This window comes from Balaenoptera physalus, assembly GCF_965194825.1.
Source record: "Balaenoptera physalus genome assembly, chromosome: 10".
Classification (NCBI taxonomy): Eukaryota; Metazoa; Chordata; class Mammalia; order Artiodactyla; family Balaenopteridae; genus Balaenoptera; species Balaenoptera physalus.
In genome coordinates, this window is record NC_138889.1 from 70,356,217 (window position 1) to 70,374,785 (window position 18,569).

An 18,569-nucleotide genomic window follows, 5' to 3' on the forward strand; every position below is an offset into this window, starting at 1 on the left:
CCGGGAGGGTCAGTCAAGTCCAGCTCCTCAGAACTGCCCTTCTGTCCGTGCCTTCCTTGGCCCTCCCTTCTCCCCTCACACGGAACTCTCATAATTGCCTTTGCTGTCAAAGGAGATTCAATGTCAGTGGGTTTCTCAAGCTTAGGGGACGACAGGGAGACATTGAAGCAGAGCAGTGTGAAATTGTCCTGAGGCACTTACAAGCTAGGGTGTGCAGATGCAATTTATAATTGCACCGGAAATACTTGTAACCTTTACCACGCTTAGTGGTGGAGATGAGAAAATCTCTGTGAGTCAGCTTAAGACTGACTTGGGACCCCTATGAAGCAACTGAATCTTATTAGGTTTTGTGAGAGAAGTACAAACGGAAAGCAGACACAGAAAATAGGCTAGAGTAACAGTAAATACATTTTGAACCTCAAATTAGGGCTCATGGTATGTTCAAGGTTTCTTTTTAACGATGCTTCTGGTTCAACAGAAAGTCCTGGAGATCTGTAGGAATTTGAGGCACTTTTGGTGGTTTATGGAGACCAAAGAACCTAAATTTTGGAATTCGGATTGTCCTGGGAAATCTGGAATGTATGTCGACTTGAAATACAAACGGAGGGGTGTTAAGAGTGATGCAAATGATGACCCAATCAAGAGAGAGGTTTGCAACTCAGCATCTTCCACTCCTACTGGTGACGAAGGCTTCGTGACTACATTGTTATCACTGCTCTTTCAGAGGGGATTTTTTTTTTTTTAAATTAAAAAAAAACTGAGTCACCTATGTCAGTTTACTTTATAATGCTTCATTTTAAAGGTATATCTATGTCATATGCACTTTTATGTGCGTATATTATATTTCACAGTAGAAAAAAAATGTTTAAGAGGCAATCTTATTTTGTAATATATTGGCCCAGTTTTACACCATTTGAAATGATGGGTTAAAACCATGTTGTTATTGTTTCACGTACAACTAAATGGCTTACTGATTTTCATGTGATAAACATACACTCAAAACCTTTATTTTCGTACTCTGATCGTGAGCTCCTTGAGAATAGGGTCATACTTCCTGGAGTTGGAGGTGGAGGCGCTGGGTGAGCAAAGTGGCCAGGTGGGCAGGGACCTGGAGTTGGGGCTCAAGGCTGTGGGGGGAGGGGAGGAGGTAGAAGGCTAAGGGGGTGGAGTGTCAGGTCTTGGAGTATAAACTTCTCCATCAGTGCAGAGCCAGCTGGCAAAGGTGCTAAGTGGGAAAGTATGTTGGGGGGTGTGACATGATTCGATTTGAATGAAATATGCTCAGGGCTCTTGCTTTACAGAAATTTTCTGCAACCCACAGGACACTGCTTTACTGGGGACTGGAGAGTGGCTTCATCCTTAAGGCAGCACCGAGGCTGTGTATCCTGAGAGCCATAGGCACCCCTGCCCCCTCCCACCCACGGGGGCATTTAAAGCCTTCGCCTCTAACAGCACTTTGTCTCCTGAGAAGAAAGGCACAGTTGTTTTTCTTTTCTTCCTCTCCTCCCGCCCCCAGAGCGTTCTGCTTCTCACCCAAAACCATGATCTCAGACCTTAGGAGTTACAAGTCAGACATGTCATGGAGCTTCTGAGATCAGTTGTCTACATTGGTGATGAAATCGAAACACCCTAAAAGAAGTCTTTGGAGTAGGAACTTGCCAGGGTCATTAGACATGCTCGGGTTGCGAGAGAAAATGCAATTACATGAAGTAAAAGTGGGATACAAAGTAGTGCCTATTCTACAGTCATGGCTACTGTTTCAGAGGACGAGGACCAGGAGGGAACCCAGACAAATGAAAACCGTTGGCTTGGAAGGGCTGTGGGATTGTAAGTGCTGGTTTTCCAAATGAAGTTCATTATTATAATGATTTTGTTGGGCTATTGATGTACATTAATTTAAAGAAATCAAATGCAAACAATTATAAGATAGCAAGATTAAGTCTGAAAGTCCAGCTGGGAACCCAGGAAGGTATGTTGTATGTCAGTCTCTCCAAGGCTGATAGCAGAAAGGGCTTGGAGGTAAGAGAAGTGTTTGCAGCCGCTGGGGAGCTTTGTACCTCTCTGCATGCTTTGTTCAGTCTTTGCCTTGGTCTCCCCACTAGCCCATCTGCCCTTAACACGGGGAAGTGAACCCCTGTTGCTGTCCAGGGCTTCCGGAAGCAGAGCCCCTGTTCTCCAGTTTGTTCTCCAGTTTGTTGTTATCCAAAGCCAGGGTCTCTGTGGGATGATTTTCTTCAAGGCCCTGGCATGATGAGCCAAACGCTCAGTGCTTTTGTAGCAGGTGGTGCTTTCAGATCAGTGATTTGCCATTCCTTACGTGAAAACGAGTCCAGATTTGTGAGTTCTGTCCCCAGTTCCAAGCACTTTCTTGCCCTGTAACCCTGGTCTAGTCCCCAAAACTTTTTGAGCCTTGATTTTTAAAAAAAAAGAAAAAAAGCTTAATTGGACCCCATGAAATGACACATGTGAAAGTATTTAGAAATTGTTAAAGCTGTATGCACCCATGAGAGGATATTTTTATTCATATTTGCATCATAACGTAACGTGGACACCGAGGAAAGTTAACCTCTGTCAGAGTTTAGTTTCTTCTAAACTAAAATGGGAACATAACTGAGGCCTTCCTTGGGAGTTCCCTCAGCATGCAAATGGAAATTTAGGACCTCATCTACACAGCTCTGGGGTAGTTAGAATATCTTTGGAATGGAAGTAGGTTGCCTCCTGTCTTGCGGGGCATCTGCATGGGGGTATACTGGTAGTACTGGGTTTGGAATAGTCAACTGTGCCCTTCGACAGGGTGGCCTCTGAATGGGTGGGTAGGCTGCATCTCATTTCATTCATAGCTTATCTCTGTGGATTCCATTTGGCCATGTGGGTTGGCATTGTAGTTATGAGTGAATTATTTTTCTGTGGTGTGTCAGAAATGTTTCAGGAAGACTGGAAGTAAGTAAACAGCCTGGGAATCCCAGCAGATGAGCTGGGGAGCGTTGATACCGTAAATCTCTAGTCAGGGCCGTGTTAGACTCACGTAACAGGAAATCCCTGTTTCGTGTGGGAGAGGAGGTGGCACAGTGCCAGGGAGACCGCTCAGCTCTGATCTGCCACGCACAGGTGGTGAGATGTCCACCCAGTCGGCTCCCCTCTTTGAGTTCAGGTTTTTCATCCAGTAAGTGTAATTACAAAATAGGAAGATCAAAAGAGATAAGATAAAATGTTAGCAATTACTTCTATGATAGGGAAAATACTTTCGGGCCTAAGAATCTTAATGTTTTCATATGTGTGCTGTCTTAGTCTGTTTGGGCTGCTACAACAACACTCCATAGACTGGATGGCTTATCTACAACAAAAAGTTACTTCTCACAGTTCTGGAGGCTAGACGTCCAAGATCAAGGCACTGGCAGATTCACTATCCAGTGAGGAGGGCCAGCTTGCTGGCTCATAGAAGGCTATCTTCTCACTGTGTCCTCACATTGCAGAAGAGGAGCATTCAGGTCTCTTTAGCCCTTTTTAAGGGTATTAATCTCATTCATGAGGGCTCCACCCTTATGACCTAATCACCTAGAGGCCCCACCTCCAAATACCACCACACTGAGGGTTAGGGTTCAACATAGGAATTGGTGGGTGCACAGACATTTAATTGTAGCATGTACATTGAGGAAACAATATACATAAATTCTCTCATAATAACAACATTTTTATAACTCTTACTTTTATATAGCTAACTTGTTTTAATCCTCATAACTACCTTATAAGATAGGTGTTGTCATGTTCCTGTTTAGTAGGACAGTGGACGTCAAATCCAAAGTTCGTAAGTGGAAAAGCTGGGATTTGAACCCAGGCAGTCTGGCTCCAGAGTCCCTCCTCTCAACCACTGTTCCAGTCTGTTTCAAGTTAATAAGCCCCACATATGCTGGGTTTGATATTCTCCACTTGATAGATTCTCATTCGTTTGGCAACATGCAAAATTTGTATGCCACCGCAAGGGAAACTAGAGCCCCAAGTTAAAGAGTTCTGTGTTGAGTGGAATCTCTTAGTGTGTGGTGATGGCTTTCCTCTGGGCAGCGCCCAAGTTACAAGCCCAGCCTCGTGGAGACTGGCTATTTAGGTACAGCCTGTGGATCTCGTGCTCTCTGGGGCTTGAGGAGCTTGCCTTTGTGTACGGGGGGTATCACAGACCACAGTCCATTCTGCTTTGTCTCGACCTAGGTGCTTTTCTAGGCAATATGTAGGTTCTGTCCCTGGCTTTTCCAGTACACACACACACACCCCTTTCTTCCTGATTACAGCAAATGATCCAGAACCCTAAACTCCCAGCCCTTCTGGAGGGTCATGACTTAAAAGACATCACAGATGGTCCGTTGAAGCTTCTTGAAAAAGTGAAAAATGGCTTTATAGAAAATGCCCAGATCTGTTTTCATGTGTTTTTAGACTATTGATCAACCTGTGTGGAACCTGTAGCCAGATGCTGATCGACTGAGCATTGGTAAAGCGTTGCAGTGCGAGCCCCGAGTGAGCACCGCCCCTTTACGCCCGCGCTCACCCTGTCCTCTTCCTTCCTTCTTTGCTCCTCCTCCTCCTTTCCCTCCTTCTCTTCTCCTTAACTGCTCTGCCTCACCTGTAGGGAAATGAGAGAGAGGTCTCATTTCTCACACACGGGTCCTCTGTCGATGAAAATATAGAGAAAAATTGTTTTCACAAGTGTAGAACATTTATTGAAATAATTATTTTGAAGGAACCATTACATCCAGGGTGCACATACCCATTTGCCAGATGAAGGCTTTGGGGAAGACAGGTCCACCCTGTCACGTCCTCTGAGAGTAAGAACTCAAGATAATTTATCCCAAGCTTCTCATCCTCAGCTTCTCCACAGGAGTCCAGTAGAAGATGGGGTGCTGGAGGCCTTGCCTGTGAAGTGTCTCTACTAGGAGGAGGATGAAGAAAGCATGTAGCTGGTGAAGGCCACTGCTTTTTCCAGGGACCGGGGCTGAGAGGTGTCCTTGTGCCCATCTACACCGGGGCTCAGAGGTGTCCTTGTGCCCATCTACACCGGGGCTCAGAGGTGTCCTTGTGCCCATCTACACCGGGGCTCAGAGGTGTCCTTGTGCCCATCTACACCGGGGCTCAGAGGTGTCCTTGTGCCCATCTACACCGGGGCTCAGAGGTGTCCTTGTGCCCATCTACACCAGGGCTCAGAGGTATCCTTGTGCCCATCTACACCGGGGCTCAGAGGTGTCCTTGTGCCCATCTACACCGGGGCTGAGAGGTGTCCTTGTGCCCATCTACACCAGGGCTCAGAGGTGTCCTTGTGCCCATCTACACCGGGGCTGAGAGGTGTCCTTGTGCCCATCTACACCAGGGCTCAGAGGTGTCCTTGTGCCCATCTACTCTGCTCCTTCCAGCGAAGCAGAGGCATCCGGGAGCTTTCCTCAGCCTTGCCGCCTTGTGGAATGGGGTGCGGCGGAGCTTTGCTGAAGGAACTTCCGTTTCAGGAGCACCATCATTCTGATACCAGTGTGGTTGCACAGATAAAAGTAGCATCTCTATTAGTAACACCCAACCCCAAGAACCATGCAATTATCTGATGATTTTATTTAATGACTGTGCTCTTTTCAGAGCTTATTGGGGGTAATCTTCAGAGCATGTCCTGATTACATGTTGTACAGACTACATAACAAGTGAACTAAAAAAGCGATTCAGACCCCAGTTCCAGTTTAATTTGTAGTCTTTACATTTCAAGACAACGTTCTTAGTAGGTAATTGTCCAGCATTTGTGTGTGTGTGTGTGTGTGTGGCATATGTGAGATTCTACTTGTTTAACGGTTTCCATCCTCCACTCCCCACACATCTCGTCTTTGGTCGCGATAATGAAGAAGAGAGAACAGCTGTCCTGGTTTTCCTTCACCTTGCTCATTAGGCCATCTCTCTGAGCACTTTAGGAAATGTTTAATGACTAATAAGACCTTGCAGGACATGTGTGTGGGCCCTTGGGGTCTTTTCTAAATGGAAGGCTAAATTGCAGCTGTGTGATCTTGGGCAAGTTTCTTGGCTTCTGAGCTCTGATAACCTTTGCCTGTAAAATGTTCCCGCTTTATAGTTGAGGCCTGCTTCACACGGTTGTGCTGAGGCTTAAAGGAGGTAGTTCTGTACAAAGGCCCTGCCTCGTCTGTGGAAGGCCTTTGAAAGTCACTTCCCAGGGGCAGGGCAGGGCAGGTGCCAAGGCTTCCCAGACTGCAGGTGGGAGAGGAGACCCTGGCCTCTTCACCTTTCCAGCCAGAGAGCGGGGAGAGTAGGTGCTTCCTTGACATGGGTAATTTCTTCTTCCTCCACACCATTCTGATGGGAGATCAAGCTATGTGTGGGGAAAGCTGGGGAGGCAGGGACCTGCCTCATTGTGTAATGTGCTAGTGCTATGTGACAAAGCTCCAGCTATGATGGGGTATTTCCAGTATCACATTTTCTTGTCCAGAGAACCATTACCAGAGGAAAGAAGGAAACATGTGTGTGGTACCTATTATATACCAGGCACAGAGCCTACAAAGGTGAGAGGGACAGTTGTTGGGGGGTAGGGGGGACAGAGGGTGTGAGAGCTGGGGGTGGGAACTAAAGAGTTAACATGCAGAAACTGTGGTGAATGTGTATGGGCTTCCCTGGTGGCGCAGTGGTTAAGAATCCTCCTGCCAGTGCAGGGGACACGGGTTCGAGCCCTGGCCCGGGAAGATCCCACATGCCGCGGAGCAACTAAGCCCGTGCGCCACAACTACTGAGCCTGAGCTCTAGAGCTCGCGAGCCACAACTACTGAGCCCGCGTGCCACAACTACTGAAGCCCGCGCACCTAGAGCCGTGCTCTGCAACAAGAGAAGCCACCACAATGAAGAAGCCTGCGCACAGCAACGGAGAGTAGCCCCCGCTCACCGCAACTAGAGAAAGCCCACCCGCAGCAACGAAGACCCAACATGGCCATAAATAAATAAACAAACAAATATATTTTTTTAAAAAAGAAAGAAAATGTGATGAATGTGTAAATGGAGGTAAGCAAAGGGCACCCTAAGTGTTGCCAGTTTCCCTTCAGCAGATGGGGGTCCACCTGCCTCAGTCCAAATGAATTCTTGTCCTTGGAGAAACTAAGTGATTTTGGCTTTTCACCACTCTTGAGATACTGGAAAATGAGAACTACTGTAAAATTAGAGAAATGAGCTTTAGTTCTACCCAGAGAGGTTTTTTTCTCTCTCTGGCTAGATTTTAAAACCTCGTAACAGGTCTTTTATTTTTTAATTTATTTTCTGTGAAATCCCTACTTGTAACGTCTAGTCTGTTTACTATGTCCATTCGTCCTTCCCTATCAGATTTATCTCAGTGTGTGACAGAATATGTATGTTACAGATAACTCAGTGTATACTGTGGGCACTGGGTTCTACATATAGTAGGTGTCTAACCATTGTCTGCAGGCTTGTCTGATTGTAAAAATGGTAGTCATTCTAGGCAGGTGCAGTGACACAGCCTGGAAGTTGTGTACAGGATAGAGTGTGAATGTACTGACACAGCCTGGAAGTTGTGTACAGGATAGAGTGTGAATGTATGTCAGAGCTGGCAGTTCTGTCGAGCAGTTGGATTCTGAACACCCATCTGTGCCTTTTGCTGGGGCATCTAAACTTTCATCTTTCAGAGCAAACAAGGTCTTTGGAGCCAATATGTTCTTTCAAACAGTGCTACATGGTGCCTGATAGTTTCCATTCTGGAACCAAGTTTCTTTCTTTTTTTTTTTTTTTGTAAAGAAGTCCGGCTGCTTTGTTAAGAAACTGTTATGTGAAGATTGCTGAGTGAGAGCTCCCACTGGAGGCTTCTTCTCTTCCAGACCCCCGCATGGTTCACTCCCAGCTGGCTCATGTGTTGATGGGGAGAGGGTTTGGGCCAGATTGCTAGAGCCTCCTCCCGCCAGGCCCTTCCAGTCCTGGACGCTAGGGAGAGTGGAGGGTGGAGAGAGTTGGTGAGCCTGGGCTCCTGGCCCTGCGAGCCATGCTGACCTGGAGGGTGTTCAACAGCTGGCAGTGATGTCACCTTCCCCAGACTGGGCTGCCCCTGTTTGCCCTCCCTTATGTCACCTTTCTCCACTTTACACAATCATGACATGTGACAGTGCTGCTTTTTCATATATTTAGTTTTTAGTAACTTTATATGTTTTTATCTATTAGATGACATTTTTGGTTCTCTGTTCTTAATTTAAAACACACTGATTTTTTTTTTTTTTAAGTTTGTAAGTATGTTTTTCATTTGTGTGTGATCATGGGTCATCAGTATACGAAAATATTTATCCAGCTCTGTTTCATAAAGTCTTCAGGAAAGATAATAGCTTGAGTAGACTGCTTTGTGCAAATTATGAATACGGCTCCCCCCTAAGACTGGGAGCAAGGCAGGGATGTTCATTCTTGCCACTTCGATTGAAAAGTGTACTGCAAGTTTAGACATCCAGCTTGTAAAGTAGGAAGCAAAACTGTCTTTATTTGCAGGTGAATTGAGCCTGTGTGTAGACAGTCTTGAATACATACACATACACACCCACACAAACCTATAATAAGTTCATTAAGCTTACAGGATACAGGATCAATATACAAAAATCAACTGTATATACTAACAAAAAATCTGAAAATGAAATTAAGAAAACAGTCTTGTTTAAAGAAGCATCAAAAAATAAATTTCTTAGGAATAAACTTCACAGAACCAAGTACAAGATTTGCACACTGGAAACTATAAAACATTGGGGAGGAAAATTAAAGAAGATCTAAACAAATGGAGCAATATTCCATGTTCATGGATTGGAAGACTCAGTATTTGTTAATTCTCCCCAAATTGATTATAGATTTAATGCAATCCCTATAAAAATCCCAGCATGCTTTTTTTTTGTCTTTTGGGGTTTTTTTGGTAGAAATTGACAAGCTGTTCCTAATATTTATATACAAAGGCAGAGGACCCAGAATAAAGAAAAAAATTTGCAAAGGAAGAAAATAGAGGATTACACTTTGGTCTCAAAACTTACTAAAAAGCTACAGTAATCAAGACAGTGTGTTATTGGTGTAAGGGTAGGTCAGTGGTACTGAGTTGAGAGTCTAGAAATAAACCATTATATTTACTGTCAATTGATTTTTCTACAAAGTGCCAAAGCAATTTAATAGAGAAAAGGATAGTCTTTTTAACAAATAGTGTTAGGACAATTGGATATCCATATGCAAAAAAAGATCAGTTTAAACCCTTACCTCACACCATACACAGAAATTAACTCAAAATTGATTGTAGACCTAAATATAAAAGGCAAATGTAAAAGCTAATATCTTCATGACCTTAGGTTAGGCAAAGAGTTCTTAGATATGAAACTAGAAACACAGCATGCCAGACTACTTTGTAGAAGGTTTGCTAGCAGTACATATGACATGATCTCAATCAATTTACCTTTGCTAGCATTGAAAATTGTTTTTAAAAAGTCTTCAGTCGTTCAGTGGGTGAAAAGTGAATACATTATTTAACTATATTCTCTTGTTCCTAGTGAGGTAGAATTTTTAAAAAATTTATTAACCACTCAAAATTATTAAAACTTTCTGGACATATTCTAGCTCTCCATCCTGTCTTTTCCTAACCTGCCAAATCTTTCAGGAGGAAAAATTTCCTTGGAGAAGAACATAAGTTTGTTAGGCTTTGTACCTTGGGTTACACTTTTCCTTGTCAACTGTGGTTCTGATGGGCCTCCATGGTAGATTCATAGTGTCTTTTGTCCTTCTGCAGAGAAAATAGTGTGAGTGACTAGTTTTCAAGAAACGAACAGCAGAGTGTAGAGTGGATCTGCAGTGATCCTGTGTGATGAGAAATAGTGTGGGATTTGAAATCAACATGCTTGGGTTCAAATCACAGTTCTTACCAGCTGTGCAAACCTTGGTCCAGTTACTTAACCCTATCAAGTCCTTAACTTCACCTGCAAAATGGAGATCTGATAATTACTTCTCTCTCAGGGTGCTTTAAGCATCAAATACAATAATGTGTGTAAAGGTTTAGCGCTCTACCTGGCCTACAGGAGCCCATTCTTTTTTGTTTTGGCTGCGCCTCTCGGCTTGTGGGATCTTAGTTCCCTGACCGGGGATTGAGCCTGGGCCCCCTGCAGTGGAGGGACGGAATCCTAACCATTGGACCACCAGGGAATTCCCAGGAACCCATTCTTAATGAATATTGTTAGACTTTGGATTTCCAGTCCCTGGGACTGGAGCTTCCTGAAGGAGGTCCTTCCAGGTGTTCCATGCAGTCTTCTTTTCTTTTAAAAGCACAGGTCACTGGAAAGGTTGGGAGCAGGTCTTTCTGTCCCTAAAGACAAGATTTCCTTTGGGGCCACTGTGCTCCCTATGGTTTGAATTCATAGAGTAACTAAAGGGCAGGAAAGAATTCCTCTCAGCTCTGTCTCTGAGAATACCTCTGGGTGCTGCCGAGATACCACTCATCAATTCTGTTGTTATTGTTTTTAGGGCTGTAAGCCTTCTGGATAGAACCCAGTGGATTTTTCTGAGTGCAGAAGAATTGTCAGATGAGGGGAAAGCATTTAGACTTTATTACCTCCAGCGAACCATGCCTAATCTTGCTTTAGCCCTAAACGAACATATCCTGCCTCTAATTAGCCTGCGAGTTCTTCACAGGCAAGAAGAGGGCACCTTTTAATTCTCTCCATCTCCTAGGCACCTGCCTCAGTGCTGAGCAAACAGTAAGTATTCATGAGATGCTGGGATTATGCCTGGCATTTTCTGAGTTTCCAAATAGACCAAGTTAAGGAATTATATTCGTGTCAAATGATGTTCATCTGCATAATCTTATTTCTTTCTCTCAACAACCCTTCGGGGGAGGTTGTGAGAATGAGAACACTTATTATCCCTATTTTACAGATAGAAAAAATTAAGGCCCAGATAAGTTAATGACTTGCCAAACAGGATTCAGCTCTTAGGAGGGAGAACAGAGATTTGAACTCACATCTACTGATTTTAGTCAGTTGCGTATGTTGCTTATGCTGTAGACTGTCGTGTGCATCAGATACCACCCGGTCAATGGGTTTTGTCCTAGTGACAGACCACACATCCCACTTGCTTATTTTCAGATTTGCAGGAGAAAGAAAACAGTTTTTTGGTTTTTTTTTTCCATTCAATAGGTTGGATAATGAGAAAAATCCTAGGACCAAAGGTATTTACTCCTGGTCCCCCTCCTCCAAACTCTGTGGACAAACGTTTATGGATTTGATATCATGTTTTGCCCTCTTTGTGCCAGGACAGCTCAAATGGATGCTTTTGTCACCACCCCTCCCTTTTTGGCAGGAGTTATTGTATCCCTAGCCAATGAAAAAATGAGTGAGAGAAAATGACATTTCCTGGTAACGGAAAGTAACAGTTGGTGAAACTTTAGGGGTGTGTGTGTGTGTGTTTCAGCAAATAAGAAATGGCCACAGTGGAGCGAGTTGTTGGTTTATTGGGCTGAAGAATGTATTTGCTTGCATCACGATTGTCAATAAAGATCTTTAAAAACCCCAGCTTGACTCTTGAGGGCTGCGGGTGGTGCCTGCTGCGCTCCAGGATGGAGATCTCTTCCTGGTGGACACTTGATTCACAAGTACGCTAATTATTCCTTCCTCATCATGCAGCCTGCTGAAACAATTGCCCCGCTTGTTTGGTGCCCAGTGTGGCGCTGGACAGCAGGCCTTTTTATGGAACTGATGGCCCTCTATGTTCATATTGTTCTTTATGTACTTATTTTATAGCTTATGCAGCAGACATTTGAGTCAATTAGCTTCTTGTCTTGCAAACTGGGCGCTGCTGTTCTAGAATCAAGTTAGAAGGGTGTGTCGGAGGGCAACCCGGCTGACCTCCCTCCTTTCTTTTTGTGTCGTGTGGGTTGGTTTCAAGTTACAGCATTTTTATTGGCTCTTCTGTGCTGAACCTTGGTTTCAAAAGCTGACGTTTGTGAGTTGAATTTCTTAAAGGAATAGCTTTCCTTTTTACAAAATTGAAGTTGAGCAATACACATAGCCTGCCCCAGGGCAGGGTGATTGTTTTAAAAAACTATATACAAAGTATATATTTTATGGTACATCCTAACCAAAAATGCAAGCAAAAGGTTTCTCCACTCACAGTTCCTTCACTGGTATCAGTAGAGTCAACGCAGGCCTTGCTATATAGAGTCCTTGTTTTTTCTTGCTTTGCATTTTTTGGTATAATCTTACTCCTGCCTTATTTTTTATTCTTTTGTCCTCATTGTTTTCCTCACCCTGTATTTTTGGGAACGTGCCTTAAACCCTTTTGAGGACAAGTTGGAGTATCCATTAGTTAGGTTCTGTTATGTATTGATATATCCCACAAACTATTTCTGCAGATGATAATGTTTATGGAGCAGAGATGCACTGCTTTAAGCTTGTGAGGATTTTTAAATATTGGAAAGAAAATTAACTCCCCAAAAAAGAAGGAAAGAAAAGGAAATTTGCCTGCTTTCTCTGTCCCCTTTTCCATGGTTTTAGCTCCCTGACCTGATTAATGTATGTAGTGATGGTGGACTTGGAGGCACCGTGCGTGTCTCAAGAGCTCCCCCAGACCCAAGTGCAGCAAACAGGATTTATATCAAACGCACTTTGCCCCAAAGGACCATATGGTTCTATGCGGCAGAGACTCATGTTTACCCTTGAATCTTCAGAGCCTTCCATGTTGCCCAGCCCAAGACAGAAAATACATGAGGGAATGAACGAGCAAATGAGCCCACCCACTCAGCCTCTCCCTCCCTCTGTGTGAGCATCCCTTAAGCCTCACCCGAACCAGAGAACCTTCCCCCAGCCCATTTGGCTGTGGCATATATCTGTGGTCACCAAGGGACCCTGGATGTACCTTGGGGAGCAACTGGGTTCTTTGTAGCTGTCAGTGCTGTGATGAAAGCATGAAACATTGCTTACCCTGATATTTGTCTTTAGAAGAAAATTCTAAACCAAAGAAAAGGATCTTGAATTTGTATTTGTTCCTTCCTCTTGCTTTGTTTATTTATTTTTTATTTGGCTGCATCGGGTCTTAATTGTGGCCTTTGGGATCTTTCCTTGCTGCACACGGGCTCCAGAGCACGTGGGCTCAGTAGTTGCGGCACGCAGGCTTAGTTGCCCCACGGCATGTGTGATCTTAGTTCCCCTACCAGGGATCGAACCTGTGTCCGCTGTGTTGGAAGGCAGATTCTTAACCACTGGACCACCAGGGAAGTCCCCCTCTTGCTGACTTTGAACATTGGCTTATAATGCTCAGATTGATCCTCTAGCCAAACAGTTTTCTTCCTTTATCCATGTATTTATTGAGCATCTTCTACATTCGAGGCTACAGTGTTAGCACGGGAGATGGAGAAGCATAAAGATATGTTGTGCTTCTGCCTGGTCCCTTCCTACCCAGTTGTAGAGATTAGGCGTGAACTTGGGTGTTTGTAGAAACTCATCAAGAAAGCTGTAAGATTTGAGTATGTATATTTTTTTTATAGTAGGTATATATTTTATTGTAAAGTTGCTCGAATAAGAACAAAATAAAAATAAACACGAAGATGTCTTGGTGGATCAGTCACGGGGTTTCTCTAAGTCTGTGCTCTTGCTCTTTTGCTTGCATAGCTCTTTGATGGCATCTGTCTCTGCAGGAGTGAACTTGGGGATTAGCATCACAGCGTCATAATCAAATTCTTCATCAAGTGAGAAGGGCCGAACTCCATCTCCGACTATCTCTTCCCTTTGTTTGCTCTTTTTCCAGTGGGCCTTGGCTTCACTCCAGACATAAGAGGCTGGGCCACGGAAGGAATGTAAGAAGGAACACTCATGCTCATGTCCTGCTCCACCTCTCCTGGAAGCATCAGCAAATCCTTACTCATTTGGGGCTTAATCTCTTCATCCAAGTCCAAATCTTCTAAATCAAGGAAGTTGTCTACCTTCACCTTTCCTGCCCGATTCAGATCACCTTGAAAGGAACTGCCAACTTTTTGGCCTTCATCCATCACTATCTGTTCCTCTTCTGAACACTGTGACGAAGTACAAAGAAAGATGGCTTTATTGCTAAGATGGTGATCATTTGGTTCATTTCTCTGAGTAAATTTTACTGAAGTAAAATTGTTTTCTGAAGAATTGGTTCCAAAGGCTCCTCTTTTGGTCACATTATCTTTTGAAAGATGAGTGAAAGCGCTCAGAAATTCTTCATATGTTTGCTCGTGACAATTAACAAACTTATCCAAGACTTCTTCAATATGCCGATCTTCATCCATCACCTCCAATTCTGGTATCTGGCAGGCATTCTTATTCATGAAGCCACTTTATCTCTTCTTCCCTAGTTTTACGTCTCGGCTCCCATCTAGTCACTTCGCATTATTGGCGTCTTTATTCAGACAGACTCCTCTCGTGGAGCCACAGAGACAAACTATCGTAGCCACACATCCCATAGAGCAGATTTGAGTATATTGAGCACATGTTATAACTGGAAGACAGTTGCGTAGTGTCTTACTTGTAATCTCCTATGTAATTCTTTTTTGTGTTTTTTTTTGGCCGCACTGTGCTGCTTGCAGGATCTCAGTTCCCTGACCAAGGATTGAACCCGGGCCACAGCAGTGAAAGCGCCGAATCCTAACCACTGGACCACCAGGGCACTCCCTTCTATGTAATTCTTGAGGCATGACACATGTGTTGGCATCGTGAGACTGTTGAGGCCATCTTTATCTCTCCCTAACACCAAGATCTTAAAGGCGCGTTGGGAGGGGGAGGGTTTGTAGTTGTCTGTAGAACAGGGCAAGGGCATTTTCTAACTGAGAGGATCAGACAAGTTTGATGAGGTGATTTTGCTGAGCTGAGCCTTGGGAGTAGAGATATTGAGGGAGGCCAGGTGAGGGACAGGGAGGCCAGGGAGACCATCAGAGAAGGGACTTGGAGTTACTGTCGAGGAGAGACCTCTGTGTCATTAGGAAATAGAGGAGCTTAGCCTTGGTGGAATTGGAGGAGATAACTGAGAGAGAATTGAGGTAGTTGAGGGTGACAGTGAACAAATAAAGAGAAAGAACATCCTGGAGACTGAGCAGTACCTCACCTCACTGGGCAGGTGAGGTCAGAGGATAGCCTGCCCTGCAGAGATCACAGAGGCTTCCAAGGGGCATCCTGTTAATAGTATAAATAACTTCTGGATCCCTTAGTGAAGTCGGCGCTGCTCATCTCGACATGTATTTATCTGGGTAGGAAGTGGGCAGCCTCCTATCGGTTGGCCTACCTCGTTCCCTGGGCTGCCTGGGCAGTGTGCTGCTGCCATAGCCCCTGGGCGCTCAGGAGGACTCAGCTCAAACCTGACCGCCGTCGGGCAGCCTGAGAGTTGGCCCCTCCTCATCACAGGCCCAGTTACCTCCGGACGTGGAGACCGTCGTGCTCAGAGGCGGGCACAGAGTGACGGACCAGCTCTCAGGGCCTCGTGTCATCCAGGGACGTCCCTTCCCGAGCAGTCCAGCCCAGCCCAGCCCAGCCCAGCCCAGCCCCGTTTGTTCTTAGGTGTCTGCTGCCGGGGTGCATTTGATAAACAAGACTATCATGTGTTCATTCTTTTAAAAAAGCTGTCAGCGTATGTGTCATATGCATAAATATACACACACGTGTTTTACACATTAATTATAGTGGATTGTATGTGTTATTTATGATTACCTTATATATACACAGACACATACTGTGAAGTATATATACTTCAGAACCCATCTCAAATATCACTTCTTCCATGGATGTTTTCCTGCAGAGCCTGCCCTTCCACAGCCCCCCTCTGCCACCTAAAGGCCTTCTCTTTTCCCTGAATTCCCCCAGTGCCCTGATCTTAAGATCCGCTTTGTTTACCATTAATTAGGTGTATATTACCCTCAAGCTCCTTGAGGGCGGATACCCTGCCTCATTATCTTTGTGTCTCAAAAATCTGGTTTTTATGTAGTCAAGAAATACGTGTTTGAATTAATTTTTTTTTTTTAAGCAAAAGGAAAATATAAAGTCTCTATTTGTCTATAGCTATGTACATTGGCTTTATATATTTTAAGTTTTGTACTGTACTTACTCTTTACTTATTTCTTATTGAAACATACCACTTTGCTTTAAATAGGAAGGAAACATTTGCACTTCTAATTGATATGCCAGGCAGGAGATTTACTGCTTCCAATAAGTATAGGAGGCAGGAAACCTCCCCCCCACCCCTCCCCGCTAGAGCACATGGGATAACTGATCCTGGAGCAGCAATGTGACTTGCCCTGAGGCACATAACAAGGGAGCCACAGATCCCAGATTCACACCCACGTCTGACTTTTTCCAGTGAACCGCACTGCTCCCCAGTAATGATTAAACTGGTTACTATGTACACACAAAATGCATTAGGTTGCAAGTTTTATTTGTTTACACTTCCAAGCTCTGTTTATGTGTGTTGGATCTTCATAATTTAGGGGCATATGAAGGATTGTCTATCCCTAAATTAAAAGGAAGAAGCCTAATAAAAACCAAGATGGAACATTGTCGGAGATAGTCTTTCAGTCAATCTAGACACTGAACAAGGGTTATAAATACAATATATATAGATGACTGGGAAAAAATAATCAAAAATTTTGGTAAATTGTCCTCAAAGCCAGACTGCTTCTTAGTAAAGCAAGAGAAAAGTAGTAATGTTCCCAAGGCTGTGTTTAATCTATAAATTCTTGGTAAGACCTTATTTTCCCCCCTCTTTCTATTGAGTTTAAGGTTTCCTTCTGGTTCTTGCACTAATCATTAATAACTATACTGTTGTCACAGCTCAAAACTTTCCTATTGACACTTCAATCATTTTTAAAGATCTTGAATGTTCAACCTTTATAAAGCTAACCTTTTGCACTCTATTAAAATTTAAGAACCGCTTGATTCTCAGTGAATGCCCCAGCTACTGGATCATGAAAGCATTACCTTGTGCCAAGGGCATGATGCAGTACACTCATTCCTTTTTAACAAATAATAAGAAGTTTGACTTTCCATTTACACATCCTGCCAATTGCTAACAAGTTTCCATCTCGTTCAAACACCAGATTGATCCTAAGAAATTGAAAATATTGATTTAACCCTCTGTCTGATTTGTACTGCAGGCACCTGCTAGTTCAGTCTTAGCACATTACAATTGCTTGGCTGTAATTCCTCAGGGGACCACTAATAACTACCACATCTGTCTTTTCATCTTCTGAAATTATGCTAGCAGTTGTCCAAGTCAATTGTGATTCATTTGATACTGCTCTCCTTCAAGACATATTGCAACCAAATAGACTTGCTCACCAGTAATATATCTGATGACATAGTTAGTTCTCGTTAATTGACAGAATGATTCAGGCTTTTATGGATGGCATTAATTGGTCCCTTGTGTCCATGCAATAATTGACCAGACAGAAGCAGCAGCATTAGCTTTCACCCAGTCAGGAGAGTTGTGAGATGAGGTAAATGTAGTAAGGATGACAAAATGTCTGTATTTTTAATCAAGATTTTATCAATGAATTGAAAAAAGGAAGATTTGGGGTGGGGGGTGTGGAATTCAGATCATCCTAATTATGAACATTGCATTCCAGCCTGCACAGAGGTGCTGAAATACTGCTGATCTGCCTTCTCCCTGCCCTTCTTGTGCTGAAATGTTTTAATACAGGGTTCAACTTGGATCTAACATGTACAGAGCAGGAGAGTACTGTGCATGAATTAAGATCATGAAAAAGGAGAAACATAAACAGCTTTTTGATACTCATCATTAGCAACCCGAGAAACTAGGCACGTAAAGTCTACAAATGTGGGATTTGTCTTGCATCTTAGCTAGAGAGTAAGTCACACCCCCAAAAAATGTTTGGGTACGTTGTTTCATCTTCCTGAAACTTAAACTTACTCTTGTCCCTATGCTGCTGAGAAAAGCTTTGGATCCCTTTTCCCAGCAGGATAAAGTTTTTCATGTATAAAAAATTTCACAACCTATCACCACTGTTTATTCCCCTTATTCTTTTAGTCACACAGAGTTACTTATTATGTCCAAGGTCTAATACTATTTAGCCATTTTAGAAGTCCCCACTCATTCTTCAAGAACTCCTTTCAGGTGCCTCCTCTGAATTTCTCAAACCGGGATTAGCCGCCTCCTCCTTGGTGCTTACACATTTGGTTCCTTTCTTCCCCAAGCAGACTTTAAGCTAGCCTTGGGCAAGGGCTGTATCTGTATGCTTCACGCATGTAATTATGTAAAGACCTAATAAATGTTTGTTGAATTGAGTTGCAGTAGTTACATCTTGAGGAATGAGAATTTAAGGTTTGAATTCAAGAAAGATGACTTGGATAAAATTAGATGTCAAGCAATATGTATTATAGCCAGTGTTAACAAGTGGCTGGCAACCAGTGTTGGGGATAATTACAGTTTGGTGTAAAACAAGCCATTTGAGGTGTGAAAGATAAATTACTCAGCTCACATTTGGATGGGGGAGGGTGATGTAGGAATTACACAGAATAGATTTTCTAGCATTTGATTTACTCAGACTGTTCATCCTTTTTAGGTCATCTGTTACT

At 43.6% G+C, this 18,569-nt stretch overlaps 1 protein-coding gene, 2 long non-coding RNA genes and 1 pseudogene across 18 annotated transcripts in view; 1 reads left to right on the forward strand and 3 right to left on the reverse strand.

The window, feature by feature from the left end:
• Positions 1 to 18,569, reverse strand: part of LOC309667525 — a 616,044-nt gene that overhangs the window by 369,370 nt on the left and 228,105 nt on the right. The gene's annotated exons all lie outside the window — the stretch shown is intronic.
• The window catches only part of LOC309667519, a 373,680-nt gene that overhangs the window by 269,990 nt on the left and 85,121 nt on the right, over positions 1 to 18,569 (reverse strand). The window lies entirely within an intron of this gene.
• Positions 1 to 18,569, forward strand: part of TEAD1 (TEA domain transcription factor 1) — a 265,515-nt gene that overhangs the window by 143,774 nt on the left and 103,172 nt on the right. The window lies entirely within an intron of this gene.
• LOC309636434 (intraflagellar transport-associated protein pseudogene) lies at positions 13,587 to 15,586 on the reverse strand (annotated as a pseudogene). Its single transcript has one exon. The product of its transcript is annotated as an intraflagellar transport-associated protein pseudogene (transcript).